This window comes from Loxodonta africana, chromosome 5 (genome assembly GCF_030014295.1).
Source record: "Loxodonta africana isolate mLoxAfr1 chromosome 5, mLoxAfr1.hap2, whole genome shotgun sequence".
Lineage (NCBI taxonomy): Eukaryota > Metazoa > Chordata > Mammalia > Proboscidea > Elephantidae > Loxodonta > Loxodonta africana.
Window position 1 is genome coordinate 41606198 of NC_087346.1, and position 19700 is coordinate 41625897.

The 19700-nt window shown below is 38.5% G+C and overlaps 1 long non-coding RNA gene across 2 annotated transcripts in view; it reads left to right on the forward strand.

Annotated features, from left to right (window-relative positions):
* LOC111750788 (uncharacterized) overlaps window positions 1-18624 on the forward strand; it is a 104748-nt gene extending 86124 nt beyond the window's left edge. For both annotated transcript variants that reach the window (XR_002785840.2, XR_010322187.1), the window contains exon 3: window positions 18297-18624. This is a non-coding gene — a long non-coding RNA (uncharacterized LOC111750788). The remainder of the gene's footprint in view (window positions 1-18296) is intronic.
* Window positions 18625-19700: the final 1076 nt, after the last annotated feature.

The window sequence follows — 19700 nt, forward strand, 5'->3', positions numbered from 1 at the left end:
TTGTTTAATAGTCTAATTAGTGTTTTTGTTATTAGGTACCGTCAAGCTGGTTCTGACTCATAGCGACCGTACCTACAACAGAACAAAACATTGCCTGGTCCTGCATCATCCTCACAATCATTGTTATGCTTTAGCTCATTGCTGCAGCCACTGTGTCAGTCCATCTTGTTGAGGGTCTTTCTTTTTGTCTCTGACCTTCTAGTTTACCAAGCATAATGCCCTTCTCCTGGGATTGATCCCTCCTGATAACATGTTCAAAGTGTGTGAGACATAGTCTTGCCATGCTTGCTTCTAAGGAGCATTCTGGTTGTACTTCTTCCAAGACAGATTTGTTCATTCTTAACCAACACCACAATTCAAAGGCATCAATTCTTCTTCAGACTTTCTTATTCATTTTCCAGATTTCGCATGCATATGAGGCGACTGAAAGCACCATGGCTTGGGTCAGGCGCACCTTAGTCCTTAAAGTGACATCTTTGCTTTACAACACTTTAAAGTGGTCTTTTTGCAGCAGATTTGCCCAATGCAATGTGTCTTTAGATTTCTTGACTGCTGCTTCCACAGGTGTTGATTGTGGATCCAAATAAAATGAAATCCATGACAACCTCAATCTTTTCTCCGTTTATCATGATGTTGCTTATTGATCCAGTAGTGAAGATTTCTGTTTTCTTTATGTTGAGGTGTAATCCCTACTGAAGGCTGTAGTCTTTGATCTTCATTAGTAAGTGCTTCAAGTCCTCTTTACTTTCAACAAGCAAGGTTTTGTCATCTGCAAATCACAGGCCGTTAATGAATCTTCCTCCAATCCTGATGCCCCGTTCTTCATCATATACGTCCAGCTTCTCAGATTACTTGCTCAGTATACAGATTGAACAGGTATGGTGAAAGATACAACCCTGGCACACACCTTTCCTGACTTTAAACCATGCAGTATCTCCTTGTTCTGTTCAAACAACTGCCTCTTGATCTATGTACGGGTTCCTCATGAGCACAATTAAATGTTCTGGAATTCCATTCTTCGCAATGTTATCCATAATTTGTTATGATCTGCACAGTCAAATGCCTTTGTATAGTCAATAAAATACAGGTAAACATCTTTCTGGTTTCCTTGGCTTTTAACCAGGAACCATCTGACATCAACCATGTTATCCCTGGTTGCACGCCCTCTTCTGAATCTGCCTTGAATTTCTGACAGTTCCCTGTCAATGTACTGCTGCAACTACTTTTTAGTGATCTTCAGCAAAATATTACTTGTGTGTGATATTAATGACATTGTTTGATAATTTCCTCGTTTGTTTGGATCACCTTTCTTGGTTATAGACATAAATATGGATCTTTTCCAGTCGATTGGCCAGGTAGCTGTCTTGCAAATTTCTTGGCATAGACTTGGGAGCACTTCCAGTGCTGCATCTGTTTGTTGAAACGTTAATTAGTATGTCTATTTTTACACCCATATTCCAATATTTTTATTACAGTAGCTTAATGGTAAATCTTGAAATAAGTTAGTGTAAGTCTTCCAACTCTGTTCTTTTTAAAAATCGTTTTGGCTACTCTAGGTCCTATACATTTCAATAATACTTTTAGAATCGGTTTGTCAATTTCTTCAAAAAAAGACTGCTGGTATTTTGATTGGAATTGCATTGATTTTATGGCGTTACCTACAGATTTTTTCGTTATTGTTTTTGTTAGCTGCCATGGAGCTGCCTCCTGGCTGATGGTGACCACATGCACAACAGAATGAAATGCTGCCTGCTCCTTTGCCATCCTCATGATGGGTGCCAGATGAGGCTGTTGTGATCCATAGGGATTTTATGGGCTGATTTTTGGATGTAAGTAGCCAGGCCTTTCTTCCTTGTCTGTCTCAGTTTGGAAACCTTTTCAGCAGCATCACAGCACACAAACCTCTGCTGACAGACAAGTAGTAGCTACACATGAGGTGCACTGGCTAGGAATCAGAGCCGCATCTCCCACATAGAAGATGAGAATTCTGCCACTGGTGATGGAGGGGATTTTCGTCTTAATTCTTGACTAGTTTATTTAAATCAATTTGTTTCCTTTTCAAGTTTCTTTTGAATAAACTTAAATCAAAGACAAAATTTAAAGCAAAAACAAAACAAAAAATAGAATAACAAAACAAAAGACCTTTGGTCTTCACATTTCCCTCTAAATGTCATTTAATTTTTTTTCCTCCATTTCTCATCCAATCTTCTGAATACTGACTGTCTTTATTTTCTTTTAACCATTCAGTTCACTGATTTTGGGCCTCAACCCCTCTTGCTTTCTGTTGAAATTTGTGACTATTCTCTTTCTCTCTACCTGTTTACTTCCTGAAATTTCATAATCTCTATTCTTCTTCTGGAGCCCAGGTGGTGTAGTGGTTAAGAGCTTGGCTGCTAACCAAAAGTTTGGTAGTTTAAATCCACCAGCTGCTCCTTGGAAATCCTATGGGCCAGTTTTACCCTGTCCTGTAGGGTCGCTACGAGTCAGAATCGACTCAACAGCAATGGGTTTTGTTGTTCTTGTTGTTGTTCTTCTGGAGTCCCTGAGCCCTCGGGTGTTAACAAAAAGGTTGGAGGTTTGAGTTTACTTCAAAAAATTAGGCATCGAAAACCCTATGGGGCACAGTTCTAGTCTAACACACATGAGATAGCCATGATTCAGAATCGACTTGACAGCAACTAGTTATTGTTCTTCTTACTCTACGCTTTTGAAAGGGGGTTAGGGATTGCACCCATTGCTATGGTTTAAATTTCATCTATGCTGATTAACCCTCAACTCCTATGCCTACCATAGACTCCTCCCCCATAATAACCTGCCACCTGACCACTATATCTAGATATAAGACATGCATCTTGACTCAACATGACTGGAAAAGAATTTACCTTCTGAAATCTTGCTTTATTTTGCTATCTTATCACCTCTTTGATTACTTCTTATTCACCCAGTAGTCAAGCTGGAAACTGGACTCATCATCTCTTAATCATTTCCACATCTATAATCAATCATATTTCTTGCTAATTTAATTTCTGAGCTACTTCTTTAGTCTATCTTGTCTTTAGTCTTTGGAGTTTTACCATGTCTCTCCTGAATTCTAGCCACCAAAAACCAAAAAACCCGTTGTTACAGAGTTGGTTCTGACTCATAGTGACCCTATAGGACAGAGTAGAACTGCTCCATACAGTTTCCAAGGAGTGCCTGGTGGATTTGAACTGCCGACATTTCGGGTGGCAGCTGTAGCTCTTAACAATTATGCCACCAGGGTTAAATTCTAGCCACAGTCTTCCAATTCTTCTCCTTATGTCTAGTCTTTACTCCCTGAACGTTTCCAGTGGGATGTATATAAAACACTCAGTAAGCATTTTCTGTTTTTCTACCCACAGGATTATTATATGACCCTGTCTATCTCTGCAAGTCTCAACTCTTGTTTTATCTGCCCAGCATCACCAGTACTTGTAGTTTCCCTTTGTACTCCATTTAGTGCTTCATTTATTTAAATGTATCCATGTCATTCCTCCATCTGTAATGCTCTTCTCTGACCATTTTCCTGCTGATTCCTACTCAGTTTGTAAGCTCTTGTCTCACATCCTTGAGAAAAAATTGTTTTAGTCACCTTCTCCCTGTGCGAGTCAGGTCCTTTCTACTGTGCTTCCAAAATACAACAGCATATCTCTATTTTCACTCTTATACTATTACATTAACTTTTTAAATTTATAATTATAAAAACATTATATCTTGCTTCCCAATGAGCAAGTTAACTCCTTGAGGTCAGAGACTGTATCTTATTCATCTTAGTATACTTTGAATTTGGCACAATGTCTGGCTCATACTAGGTTCTCAACAACTGTTTGCTTTTGAAAGAGGGTGAACGTTTTTATAATATTTGCTATATGTGGCACACTATTTGCCCAAATTGTACAAGTTTATGAAGGCATTTTGAGGCAGGAGAATCTTATCCGAATAATCTTTAGTTATAAGTATCACTGACTTGGTCTCATACTTTAAGTCATTTTCCCCCTGCCCAGATATTTTCCTGAATTGTTATTTTCCCTATATTTTTTCATTATATATATATATATATATCTTTAGCTTAGGGAATAAATATATATTAGTGTATATATTTAATGTTTTTATGGTTCCTAAGACGGAGGGAATTATCCCTCTTTCCTTGGAACATATTCTCTGTCTGATTGGTTTTTAACTGGTCCCCCCTTTGCAAAATTCTTCCTTCGCAGTCACTGACTCAATTCAGTTTTTTCCTTCCCCTACTTTCTCAGAAACTGGCCTTCATCTTAGTCTTTTTTATTTTTGCTTAGCTGAGCTCTGATCTACTCTGATCTGTCAAAGAAGAGAATCCTGTACTCTGTTAGATGTGAAAGAAAAGGAGTTTTATTGAGGAATAATACGACTCGAACTGGGCAGCACTAAGTAAAAATACAAAGCACTTCACAGTTCAAGCAAAGGGAAGGGTCTACAAACACAGAGAACAAAGGAAAGGTAGGGGGTTAATGAGTGATTATAGATAAGATCAGTTTCAGGTTGAAGTCCTTTGAAATGTAAAGGTTGGCTACTTTGCAAGGAAGGAGTGAGTTACCACCTAGGTGAGTGGTGCCACCTGGTTTGGTTACATATGATTGCAGTCATGAACACCTTTTTCCCTACACAAATAACACACTTATCTTCTAAGTTTGTTTGCCAACCACTCCCTCCCCCAATGAGGTATTTTTGTAAGCTTGCTATGCTAATTTTTTTACAGCAACATGTAAAAAAAATTGGCATAGAAGCACTTATGAAAATACTTTGTGGGGGAGAAAGCAGTTGGCAAACAAATGTAGAAAGCACACATTATTTGTGTAAAAATAGAGTGCATCTTGACACATTCTTCCCATGAGCAAATGGTTTACATCTTGACCTTTTGCTTCCTGGGAATGCGTGTTGGCCCCATCATTCTTATGTCTGACATCAGTGCCTCCAGTTTGGAACTTTTCCCTTTACAGATCTAATCCTTTATTTTGTTATTTTGCCATTACTTATTGTAAAAGAAAAAAGATATAAGTCTGCATGAACATCCCAGAGGATGATATCCTGAGTACAGGAATCTAGAAAGGGCCTATGACTTAGAGGTACTTTCCTTCATGGTAGTTCTTGGATTTTCAAGAGACCTGTGGGATGTACTCATCTATACTTCAGGGTACACCATCTCAAAACCCCTCCTGGAAGAAAGCAGGGTACAAATAGTAAATAAATTAAGTATACTTTCAGTTACCAGTCTTTGATATGCCAGGTGTGGCTTAAGGAACTTCTGGTAAATCCTGGATAAGGGGCATTTAGGCAGATCTGTTATCTATTATTAAGGCCTGGATATATAGGAAACCAGTTTTTGGATGGTTTCTTCCCCCCTGGGTACCTTGAACTGGGTGTTAAAGAGTAGAACATATGTTTTAGATGCAGAAATTCATGAATAAAATGGCCTTTGGGTAAACCTAGGTATTTTAAACATCTGGTCCTCAAATGCAGAAATCAACTTTGTATTCCTCTTGATGTAAGAACCATCACATAGGTAGGGGGATTTCCAGGACCACAGCAACAGACTTCTCGCTGATCTCATTGACTTTATTCTCTCCCTCATATCATCATATTTTAATACTTCTTTTTTCCTAAAACACAGAAATGATTGTTTCTCTCTAAAGTTAAAAAGATCTTTGACAGTCTTCTATTTCCTTCAGAATAAGGTTTAATTCCCATCACTTGGCACTAAAAGGCTTTTACTACTTGTTGCTTTTCAACGTCATCTCCCCCTAAATACCCTGCAGTTCTCTATTGTAGGCCATGTGGTTATCGTATGTACATTCATATCTCCATAACTTTGCTTCTTCTATGTGCCCCTTCTAGGCTATCTTTTCTTACTTTTGAAATTATACGCATCTTTCAATATTCAAGGAGCTCCTGGGTGGCACAAATAGTTAAGCATTCAGCTACCAATTGAAAGGTTGGCAGTTCAAGCACACCTAGAGGTGCTGCAGAAGAAAAGCTTGGCAATCTACTTCTGCAAGATCACAGCATATAATCTATGGAGCACAGTTCTACTCTGACATGCATGGGATTGCCATGGGGTTGATTCAAGTAGTTGTTTCTTTTTAATATTCAGCTAAATGCCCCCTCTGTGACCTCTGACACAGAGTTCCTTTGAAAAAAACAATTACTTTCTCTTCCGGATGTTTCTGGAGTGATAGCAGCTAATATTTAGTGTATGCTTGCTAAGATGCAGGTAATGTTATTAATAACACTTTATAAATAAGGTAACTTGCACCCAGCTAGTACCTGGCAGGATTCAAACACACTCCAGCATTGACACTTTTATCACCTAAGAGTCAAGAAACTCATGTGCCTCTTAATATGGCACTTAGAACAGACTGCGTTGCATTTTACTTGGAAATATATTTGCTTCGAGAGTAGAATTTTTTTCTCATGTATTGAATGTCCCACAATTCCTGGCAGAGTGCCTTTTATCATATCTCTTTACTTAATTAAAATACAAATTTGGTAATTTTTTTTTCTGGTTATGTCAGATATCCATTTAGATAAGACTTTAAAAAAAAAAGGAATTCTATTTTAAGGAAATAAAGAGATCTCAAGAAAAATTGAAGGGCAAGAAATTTAGTTGAATAGCATGAGGAAGTAGAACAAAGAACTAGAAAGACATTAGAAAAAAAGGCAACTATGCTTTCAAGGGAGTCTCTGGGTGGTGCAAACAGTTAACGCACTTAGCTGCTAACTCAAAGGTTGGAGGTTCAAGTCCCCTCAAAGGCACCTTGGAAGAAAGGCCTGGCAATCTACTTTGGAAAGTCATCCATTGAAAACCATATGGAGCACAGTTCTACTCTGACAAACATGGAGTTACCGTGAGTCAGAGTCAATGTGATGGCAACTGATTAAAAAAATGCTTTGAAGACTCTTCCTCTCTCTAGAATCCAAAGACATCTTGTGTCTTCTCTTTGAGCACTTGTTCTCTCTCTCTCTCTCTCTCTCTCTCCCAGTGACAAGATCTGACTATTCTAGCCATGCAGTGACATTACCTCTGGCTCCATGGCCAACAATTGACTGACTAGCAGTCCATGCTCCCAGTTGTAAATTCATGAAAGAGAAATCTGAATAGAGCAGGTGCCCACTCTTGGTTCACTTGCCTATAACCAGAGGACAGTGAGAAGCACTACCAAAATGACCTCATACTTGCAGAGGCAGTTCTCAGAGAAGAGTGTCCTGTGTCAAGCAAATACCTCTAAAATAATATTTACTTCAGATAAATTAATGGTTCTACCTGGCTAAATTATTGATTTATTTTCTGTTTTAACCTGTGCTATTCTGGTAATAACTATCTCTTTTATTGCTTCTAAAATGCTGCTGGAATCTCATTGCTAATGTCAGATGGATCTTGGCCAAAAGCAGAGAATAGCAGGGAGATATTTACCTGTGTTTTATTGATTATGCAAAGACATTCGACTGTAAAGATCATAACAAATTATGTATAATATTTCAAAGAATCGGAATTCTGGAACACTTATTGCACTCATGTGGAACCTGTACATAGACCAAGAGGCAGTTGTTCTAACAGAACAAGGGGATACTACATGGTTTAAAATCAGGAAAGTGTGCTTTAGGGTTGTATTATTTCACCATACTTATTCAATCTGTATACTCAACAAATAATCTGAAAAGCTGGAATATATGAAAAAGAAAGGGGGATTAGAACTGGAGGAAGACTCAATAACAACCTGCATTATGCAAATGACACAACCTTGCTCACTGAAAGCGAATAGGACTTGAAGCACTTACTGATGAAGATTAAAGACTACAGCCTTCAGTACGGATTACACCTCAACATAAACAAAACAAAAATGCTCACAAGTGAACCAATAAACAACATCATGATAAAGAGAGAAAACACTGAAGTTGTCAAGAATTTCATTTTACCTGGATCCACAATCAACGCCAATGGAAACAGCATTCCTCTTGATGTAAGAACCATCATGCAGGTAGGGGGATTTCCAGGGCCACAGCAACAGCCTTCTCACTGATCTCATTGACTTTATCCTCTACCTCATATTATCATATTTTAACATTTCTATTTTCCTAAAACACAGAAATGATTTTTTTTCCCTCTAATGTTAAAAAGATCTTTGACAGTCCTCTGTTTCCTTCAGAATAAAGTTTAATTCCCATCACTTGGTTTTAAAAGAATTTTACCACTTGTTTCAATTTTGTTTTCCTCTAAATCTGCAGTTCTCTATTGCAGGCCATGTGGTTATTCTATGTATATTCATATCTTCATATCTTTGCTTCTTCTATTCACTCTGTCTAGACTATCTTTTCTTACTTTTGAAATTATATGCATCTTTCAATATTCAAGGAGTTCCTGAGTGGCGCAAAGTGTTAAGCATTCAACTACTAACCGTAAGGTTGGCAGTTCAAATATACCTAGAGATACCCCAGAAGAAAAGCCTGGCAATCTGCTTCTGAAAGATCACAGCATACAATCTATGGAGTACAGTTGTATGCTAACATATGTAGGGTTGCCAGCAATTGGAGTTGATTCAATGGCAATTTTTTTTTTTTCACTATTCAGCTCAAATGCCCCCCACAGTGAACCCAAACTGTGAGTTACTTCCAAAAAATAATTGTTTTCTCTTCTGGATGTTTCTGGAGTTACAGCAGCTAGTATTTAACATATGCTTGCTAAGTGGCAGGTAATGCTATTAATATCACTTTATAGGATAAAATAACTGGCACACAGCTAGTATGTAACAGGATTCAAACACACTCCAGTGTTGACACTTTTATCATCTAAGACTCAAGCACCCTGTGTTCCCCTTAATATGTCACTTAGAACAGACCACATTGTATTTTACTTAGAAATATATTAGCTTTGATAATAGAATTTTTTTTCTCATTTATTGAATGTCCCATAATGCCTGGCAGAGTGCCTTTCATCATATCTCTTTACTTAATTAAAATATAAGCTTCACAAAATTTTTTCTGGTTCTGTCAGATATCCATTCTGACTAGCCTAAACAAAAAAAAAAAAGAGAGAGAGAGAGAAATCTATTTTAAGGAAATAGAGAGATCTCAAGAAATTGAAGGCAAGAAACGTAGTTGAATGCCATGAGGAATCAGAACAAAGAACTAAAAAGGCTTCAGAAAACAAGGCAACTATCCTTTCAATGGAGTCTCTTGGTGGTAAAAACAGTTGATGCACACAGTTGCTATCCCAAAGGTTGGGGGTTCATGTCCACCCAGAGGCACCTTGGAACAAAGGCCCGTCAATCTACTTTAGAAAAGTCATCCACTGAAAATCCTATGGAGCACAGTTCTACTCTCACACACACAGGGTCACCATGAGTCAGTGTCAACTTGATGGTGAGTGATTAAGAAAAATGCTTTGAAGACTTCCTTACTCTAGAATCACAGGACATCTTGTGTCTTCTCTTTGAGCACCTGTTCTCTCTCTCTTTCTCCCCATGACAGAAATTGGCGACTCTAGTCATGCAGTGACATTACCTCTGGCTCCATGGCCAACAATTGACTGACTGGCATTCCATGCTCCCAGTTGTAAATTCATGGAAGAGGAAATCTGAATAGAGCAAGTGCCCACCCTTAGTCTACTTGCCTATAACCAGAGGACAGTGAGAAGCACTACCAAAATGATCTCATAATTGTAGAGGCAGTTCTCAGAGAAGAGTGACCTGGGGCAAGAAAATACCTCTAAAATAATATTTACTTCAGATAAATTAATGGTTCTACCCACTTAGGAAACCCTGGTGGTGTAGTGGTTAAATGCTATGGTTGCTAACCAAAAGGTCCCCAGTTTGACTCCACCAGGTGCTCCTTGGAAACTCTATGGGGCAGTTCTACTCTGTCCTATACGGTTGCTATGAGTCAGTATTGACTCTATGGCAGTGGGGTTTTTTTTGGTTTTTACCTGGCTAAATTATTGGTTAATTTTCTATTTTAGCACATGTTATTCTGGTAAAAACTATCTCTTTTATTGCTTCTTAAGTGCGACTGGAATGAGAGATATCATTCTGATGTCAGATGGATCTTGGCTAAAAGCAGAGTACCAGAAAGATGTTTACCCGTGTTCTATTGACTATGCAAAGGCATTCATTATGAGGATCATAACATTATGTATAACATTTCAAAGAATGGGAATTCCAGAACACTTATTGTGCTCATGTGGAACCTATACATAGACGATGAGACAGTAGTTTGAACAGAACAAGGGTGTCTTAGTCATCTAGTGCTGCTGTAACAGAAATACCGCAAGTGGATGGCTTTAACAAAGAGAAATGAGAAATTTATTCTCTCACAGTCTAGGAGGCTAGAAGTTCAAATATAGGGTGCCAGCTCCAGGGGAAGGCTTTCTTTCTCTGTCAGCTCTGGGGGAAGGTTCTTGTCATTAATCTTCCCTGGTGGAGGAATGTCTCAGCACAGAGTATGCAGTATTCTCCTAGCTCTTGATTCTTGGTGGTATGCAGTCTACCTGTCTCTCCACTAGCTTCTCCCTTTTATATCTCAAAAGAGATTGATTTAAAACACACACCTAATCTGGTAGATTGAGCCCTGTTTTCATTAACATAATTGCCTCTAATCTTGCCTCATTAACATCATAGAGGTAGGATTTACAACACATAGGAAAATTGCATCAGATGACAAAATGGTGGATGATCACATAATGGCAGGAATCATAGCCTAGCCAAGTTTACACATATTTTGGGGGGACACAATTCAATCCATAACAAACAGGATACCTCATGGTTTAAAGTCAGGAAAAGTGTGTGTCAGGGTTGTATTCTTTCACCATGCTTATTCAATCTGCATGCTGAACAAATAATTTGAGAAGCTGGACTATATGAAGAAGAATGTGGCATCAGGATTGGAGGAAGACTCATTAATAACCTGTGCTATGCAAATGACACAACTTTGCTTGCTGAATGTGAACAGAACTTGAACCACTCAGTGATGAAGATCAAAGACTACAGCCTTCAGCATGGATTACACCACAACATAAAGAAAACAAAAATCAACACAGCTGGACCAATAAGCAACATCAGGATAAACAGAGAAAAGATTGAAGTTGTCAAGGATTTTGTTTTACTTAGATCTACAATAAGTGCCAATAGAAGCAGCAGTCAAGAAATCAAATAACGTATTGCATTGGGCAAATTTGCTGAAAAAGTCCTTTTTCAAGTGTTGAAAAGCAAAGATGTCACCTTGAGGACTAAGCCATGATGTGTTCAATTGCTTCATATGCATGTGAAAGCTGGTCGATAAATTAGGAAAACAGCAGAAGAATTGATGCCTTTGAATTATGGTGTTGGCAAAGAATATTGAATGTACCTGTACTGCTGGAAGAATGAACAAGTTTGTCTTAGAAGTACAGCAGCTCCTTAGAAGCAAGAATGGCAAGATTTCATCTCACGTACTTTGAACATGTTATCAGGAAGGACTAGTTCCTGGTGAAGGACATCATGCTTGATAGATGGTCAATGAAAGAGAGGATGACTGTCAATGAGATGGATTGACTGTCTGCAACAATGGGCTCAAGCATAGCAACGATTGTGAGGATGGCACAGGACAGTGTAGTGTTTTGTTCTGCTGTACACAGGATTGCTATGAGTTGCAACCGACTCAACGACACCTAACAACAACAAGTGTAACCGTGGACAACAAAAGACAAGGAGTTTATACATTTCCAGTCCATAGCCTTGCTCCTCAAATCTCATTAAGTAACACAACAGCAAAACCAAAAAGATGTTGTTGCATTCTGAGGAGAGAAAGCTGTCCATGTTGCCTACGTGTGTGAAAATTAATCCTTCTGTACTCTTTGTGTCAGATGGCACTTAGTGGCTTTTTTTTTTTTAGTTCAATTATAGCGTGTAATACATGCTATTGGTGTTTAGTAAGTGACTGTATGTCATGCAATGCCATATTGATAATTAAAAACCTCTAAATTGTCAAAGGAACATGTAATACCAAGGAGAAACCCATCTGGATGTGGGAGGAAATAAATCCTCATTGGACCTCCCGAGATTTTATCAAAAGCGATGTACAGTTTTACACTCTGACAAGCAGTGAGAAGAAGTAGTTTTTCTCACTGCTTACCTCTTTTTTAAGTTGGTATTTACTCATATGGAGGATTCTACCCCCTGCCTGAGTGAAGTGTCAGATATTTTCCGTCATGTTAGTGGGGGTTGCAGCCAGAGCTATTAGTGCACAGTGAGCCGGGCCAAAGGGGAGTATGTCCAGGAGTGGACCACAAACTGCCTCCCAGGACTTTGTATCATTGTTTATTAATTGAGTGCTGACAGTGTGTTCTCCTGTTTGTTAAGTGAGGGAGAAGAAACAGACCCAGCTTTCTGAGTTCAAGGTCTGAGTCAGCCAGACAGTGTAGCGGAGACTGAAATACTCTGATGGCTACATCTCAGGAAAAGAGCTGCTTTACCTGCATGGTATAACTGTTTCTCATGCAACATTTATTTAGGAAATTATGGCTGGATAGCATTAAAAAGTATGACATTCAAAAAAGTTTTGAAAGATAGAGAAAATACTCACCTAGTGAAAGAAAAGTTAATCCTTTCCATTCTCTTTTGCCATCTAAATCCTCTCTTCTCACCTCAAAAGCAGTAAGCTAGAATAATTGGCTTGTTCTCTGGGTAGAAGAGAAGAATTCTTTAAAAGCGAATGCAAATTTATTTTACTTCTCTGCAGACTTGTGGCTTTTAAATATTAGTGCAGATTCCTTGCATATGTGATAGGAGGCAAGGTTGGGCGGAAGCCGAATTGAATCTTCCTGATACAACCATGATTTGCAAATACCAATTATTCTAATTGGACTACCTCTCCTGTTAACAAGGGCTCTCGCATTCTTAGACAACTATGTAGGGAATTCCCCACAAGTTCTTCCAGTCAAGTATTACCTAGATGTTGTCTATATAAGAATAGAAATGTGAACAAGTCTTGAAAAACCTGAAACGACTTTAGATTGTTAGATTCCCTTGGGGCTGGATAGTTTAGGAATGTCTTACCTTCAAGTCTGTGGTAAGTAACTGGTAAATTCAATAAAATGACTTGATTTTTGATAGGAACTATTTCTTGGAACAAGTATCAGTGAATCATGGAAGAGAGCTAATTCCATCTACATGTTATTCTGAGTCTGTGAGTACGAATATGTATCTGTTTATTATATGGAGTGAGGAAGAAGGAAGATAGAATTATGGTACAGGAAATGGGAGTCAAAGTGGAACAAAATTGTTTATTGGCAGATACAGTGGGTTAAAGGTTACAGCTAAAATCACAAAGCATGAATATTTTACTTTCTCTGATAAAAAGAATACTTATGACCTCAGGTAATATCACATTACATACTTCCAAATTCTTTCTTTATGGCAAACATTTTTTTTTCTTATGTCTTGATGCAGAAATTAAAGATATGATTTCTTTTGCAAACCAACTGTGTTTCTTGTACCGTAAATCAAATGATTCATAAGTGATTTCAGATGTGATTTTTTTTTCCTCTGGAAACAAAATTTGGCTGACATTTTTTTCTTTCCTTTTGGTTCATTAATTGCATATTTCTTTTGTACCTATCATGTGCTGTTAGGTGCCGTTGAGTTGGCCTTGACTCACAGCGACCCTCTGTGTACAACAGAATGAAACTCTACCTGGTCCTGCACCAACCTCGCAGTCATTGCTATGCTTTAGCCCATTGTCGCAGATGCTATGTCAATCCATTTCACTAAGGGTCTTCCTCTCTTTCGCTGACCCTCTACTTTACCAAGCATGATGTCCTTCTCCAGGGACACGTCCCTCCCGATAACAAGTCCAAAGGACATGTGATGAGGTCTCACCTTCCTTGCTTTTAAGGAGCATTCTGGCTGCCGTACTTCTTCCAAGACAGATTTGTTCATTCTTCTGGCAGTCCATGGTATATGTAATATTCTTTGCCAACACCATAATTCAAAGGCATCAATTCTTCTTCAGTCTTCCTTATTCATTGTTCAGCTTTCACGTGCATATGAGGCAATTGAAAACACCCTGGCTTGGGCCAAAAACCAAAAAAAAAAAAACCAAATCCAGTGCCGTCGAGTCGATTCCGACTCACAGCCACCCTATGCACCTTATTCCTTAAAGTGACACCTTTGCTTTTTAACACTTGAAAGAGGTCTTTTGCTGCAGATTTGCCCAGTGCAATATATCATTTGATTTCTTGACTGCTACTTCCATGGGTGTCATGTTCATACTCATCATTTCAATAATGATACTACTGCCCTGCTTATAGAACAAGGCAAATTAATTATTCAATTTTAAATATCCAAACTTACTGGAGCCCTAATACAAGATCAGCCTATTTCGAGCCATTTTCTTTATCCCTTCTATGATAAAAATATTCTGGCCAGCAGACCTGTTATGGGATTTGAGCTATGGCTTATTGTAAATTGACTAGTATGGATGTCAATCCAAAGGCCACTCAGTGTAGCAGAGTAGCCCTTGGGACTTGGAGCACTTTGTATTCTTCCTCCAAAAGCATCTGTAATGAACAGAGTTATTTTGAAAGCACTCCCTGCAGTTCATGTCTTAATTCAATCATCTGGGAATAGGAAAGCAGATCCCTCTCAATACACCACTAGCTTGGATTTCTAGGCATGCTATGGTTTATGCACAATCCTCTCATTTATTTTTAGAGTAATAGAGTGATTTTTGAGCCAAGTTCTGCAGGCATTTGGGGGAGAAGGAAAGGTTTTAGGTGGTTCCAAATTCTTTAAGTGTCAATTGATGGTGTTTACTTTCCTGTCCCTCTTCAGGAATGAAAACACATAGAGTGAATGACACACCTTAGACAAAAGAATGCAATTCTTGGCTCCTTTGCTCAGTTTAGTGGTAATAAACACTTTGACTCAAGAATGTTTAATTTCTACTTGTTTTTGCTGTTGTGTGCTGTCATGGATTGAATTGTGTCCCCCCAAGTTCTGTGTCAGCTTGGCTAGGCCATGATTCCTAGTATTGTGTGGTTGTCCTCCATTTTGTGAGCTGATGTAATTTTCCTATGTGTTGTAAATCCTAATCTCTGCCCCTGGCTAATGAGGCAAGATTAGGTTATGTTAAAGAGGATTCAGATGGGATACAACACCCTTACTCAAGTCACAGCCTGATCTGATGTAAGGGGAGTTTCCCTGGGAAGTGCCCTGCATCTTCTTTTATCTTAGAGATAGAAGGAAAGAGAAGCTAGCAGAAAAGGGGGACCTCATACCACTAAGAAAGAAGCACCAGGAGCTTAGCGTGTCCTTTGGACCCAGGGTCCCTGCACTAAGAAGCTCCTAGACCAGGAGATTTGATGGCAAGGATCTTCCCCCAGACCTGACAGAAAAAGCAAGTCTTTTCCTGGAGCTGGCACCCTGAATTTGGACTTCTAGCCTCCTAAACTGTGAGATAACAAACTCCTGTTTGTTAAAGGCACCCACTTGTGGTTTTTCTGTTAGATCAGCCCTAGATAAAAAAAGACATGTGCCGTCGAGTAGATTCTGACTCATAACAACCATATAAGACAGAGTACAAAGGCTCCATAGTTTTCCTAGGCCGAAATCTTTACGAGAGCAGATCACCAGGTCTTTTCTCCCATAGAACCACTGGTAGGTTCAAATCACTGACATTTCAGTTAGCAGCCGAGCATTTAACCTAATCTTGTTGTCTATGTTTTGAGAATTGCTTATCAAGCTTTTTTATAACTTGCTTTATTCTTTAATCTGAAAATAAGAAAAGAGTAACTGAATTCTAGCAGAGGTGTAAATTATATAAGAGTTGTTGTTGTTGTTAGGTGCCATTGTATCTGCTCAGACTCATAGCCCCCTACGTACAATAGTACAAAACACTGCCTGGTACTGGGCCATCCTCACAATCACTGCTTTATTTGAGTCCATTGTTGCAGCCACTGTATCAGTCCATCTCATTGAGAGTTTTCCTCTTTTTTGCTGATCCTCTACTTTACTAAGCATGATGTCCTTTTCCGGGAACTGGTCCCTCCTGATAACATGTCCAATGTACTCAAGACAAAGTCTTGTCATCCTTGCTTCTAAGGAGCATTCCAGCTGTATTTGTTCCAAGACAGATCGGTTTGTTCTTCTGGAACGCCATGGTATATTCAATATTCTTCACCAATACCATAATTCAAATGCATTGATTCTTCTTTGGCCTTCTTTTCTCAATTGGCCAGCTTTCACATACATACATATTAGGTGATTGAAAATACCGTGGCTTGGGTCAGAGGCACTTTAGTCCTCCAGGTGGCATCTTTGCTTTTTAACACTTGAAAGAGGACTTTTTCAGCAGATTTGCCCAATGAAATGTGTCCTTTGATTTCTTGACTGTTGCTTCCATGGATGTTGATTGTGGATCCAAGTAAAATGAATCCTTGACAACTTTAGTCTTTTCTCCATTTATCAAGATGTTGCTTATTGGTCCAGTTGTGAAGTTTTTTTTTGTATTTTTTATGTTAAGGTGTAATCCATACTGAAAGTTGTAGTCTTTGACCTTCATCAGTAAGTACTTCATCAGTAAGTAGCTCGTAGCAAGCTAGATTGTGTCATCTGCATGTCCCAGGTTGTTCATGAGTCTCTCTCCCATTCTGATGTCCTGTTCTTCTTCATATAGTCCAGCTTCTCCAATTATTTGCTCAGCATACAGATTAAATAAGTATGGTGAAAGTATATAACTTGGATGCACACCTTTCCCAATTTTAAACCACAACATATGCTATTGTTCTGTTTGGATGACTGCCTTTTGGTCTAAGTACATGTTCCGCATGAGCACAATTAAGTATTCTGGAATTCCCACTCTTCACAGTGTTATCCATAATTTGTTATGATCCACACAGTCAAATGCCTTTGCATAGTCAATAAAACACAGGTAAATATCTTTCTGGTATTCTGTAATTTCAGTGAAGATCCATCTGACATCAGCAATGATATCCCTCGTCCCATATCCTCTTCTGAAGCTGCAACCATTTTTGAACTATCTTCAGCAAAACTTTACTTGTGTTTCATATTAATGGCATTGTTTGATAATTTCCACATTCCGTTGGCTCACATTTCTTTGGAATGGGCACAAATATGGAGCATCATAGCAACACAAAAGCCACCACAATACGACAATCCGACAGATGAGCTGTGGACATAAGACTTAGCAACATTATTTGTGAAGATGCTCTCTGTCATCTCCTTTAGTGTTTGCTTAGTGCTTTCATAGAAGTGACCACTGCTTATTCATACCCTCTTTTCCTAGAAGAAGTAATTCACTGGAAAGGGATTCTGATTTCTGAATTTTTTGATTAGTTCTCAGATACACATGCAATAAATTATTATATGAAAATGAAGTCATTAAATGCACTACTAATTTTTGTTCAAGAAAATCCTTGCTATGTAGAAAATGAACTCCAATGATTCAGCACTTTAACTTTTACTTATTCAAAATATTTCCCCAAATTATTTTCTTTTTTAAAAAATCATCAACTCCGATGATCGGTATTTGCAGTATAGTGGGAGACACATTTTTGAGAAAGTGCATTTTAAACCAAGCAAAACTGTCATTGACTATTTAGTTGATGAAGAGAGCGAAAATGATGGCAAGAAACAATTTTCCCAGAAATGTAAATAAATGAGAACGTCTAAACAACAATGAAACTTCCTTGTGGGAAATTCCTTTCCACATACGTAATGAAATCCTATCAAATTGCTTTCCTTTGGAAGAAGGATCAGTGAATCATGGAAGAGAGCTAATTGCACTTACATGTTGTTTTGAATCCTTGAGGATGAATACATATTCATTTATTATGCTTTAATGACTTTTGCAATGTAAATTCCAATAAGTCATTTGCAATAAAGAAATCATATCATGGATATTTCTGTTCAGGACCTAGCTGAACAAGAACCATGTAAATGTGTTTTGCAAATATCCAAGAGGAATACAAGAAGTAGGAAGGGTTTACAATTCTGTAACGGAATTGAAAACAAGGACAAAGGGTAAACTTTACTTTCTAGGAATAATCAACACTGAAGGATAGTTTAGTATTCTAGATTATTCTCTTTTTAGATTTTTTTCTGACAATATGTGGGAGTTCTGACACACTTAGGAAATTAGATGCTGGTATTCTTCTGAAACTCTCTTCTAAGGCAAAAGGGAGTGTGAGAAGTTCTTTGATTAGACTTTGTAAAATTAATCCTTTGTTTCTCATATTTTACCTTTGTCTGCAGCTTTGCAGGACAGCTCCCGGACAAAGATTGGAATTGCTACAACTTCCATCTAGGGACCAAAGAAAAATTCTTTTAATTTCATTTTTGACTTTTTAATACAGGTGGGTAAAACAATTTAATAGAGACGCAAAAAAATAAAAGGTTGATAAAATTAAATTTAGCTCTAGAATTAGATAGTCAATGATGGCACATAATTCCAAAATATTAGGCCTGATAGTAGATTCAGAATTTGTTAATAATAAAGGATCAAAGTGATGACGACAAGAACAAGGTAAATCACATTTTATTGTTTTAAGACAATGATTTTGTGCCAGAATTAACTGAGGCTCATCCGAGGCAGTTCTTGTTGATGCAGTAAGGAAGTGTATAGGGGATTATGCTGCAGATATTTTGACATAATCACCATTATCAATGAATAATGTTCACTAAGGAGATCTGGTGGTGAAATGGTTAAATGGCTAAGTTGCTAACTCGAAGGCTGGCGGTTTGAACCCACTCATGGCTCCTTAGGAAAAAAAACCTAGCCATCTGCTCCCGTAAATAGAACAGCCTAGGGACCTCCATGGAACAATTCTACTTTGTCATATAGGGTTGCTGGGAGCTGGAATCAACTCAATGGCATACAGCAACGGTGGAATCACACAGATTCCTTGGCCGATGCAATCAACTAAGCACTTGACTACTAACAAGTTGGTGGTTTGAACACACTCGGAGGTGCCTCAGGAGACAGGCCTGGTGAACTGTTTCAAAAATGTCAGTCTTTAAAACCCTATGGAGTGCACACATGGGGTTACCATGAGTCAGAATTGACTTGATGGCAACTGATAGTAGTGTTGTTTTTGTTGTGTGCCATCGAGTTGATTTCAACTCATAACAACACTATAGATGGTGCAATGGTTAAATGCTTGGCTCCTAACCAAAAGGTTGTAAGTTTGAGCCCACCAACTACTCCACAGAAGAAGAGACCTGACGATCTGCTCCAGTAAAGATTTCAGCCTGGGAAACTCTATGGGGGCAGTTATCTGTAGTATATTGTCACTTATGACGCTGATAGTGGTAGTAGAAATAAGGAATCACAATCTCTACCATTTTGTCCTAGAAATTCAAAACAACTGAACCAGAGTTGAAAGCTATTGCCGCATTTTTCTGCCTCACCTGCCAAAGTTCTAGTAAACCCCAAAACCAAACCTATTGCCATTGAGTCGATTTTGACTCATAGCAACCCTATAGGACAGAGTAGAACTGCCCCATAGTGTTTCCAGGGAGAGGCTAGGGGATTCGAACTGCCAACCTTCTGGTCAGCAGCTGAGCTCTTAACCACTGTACCACCAGGGCTCCAAAGTTGTGGTAGATATATAGAAATCTGAATGAAGAGCTTAGTGAATGGAACTGTGGTCCAGATCT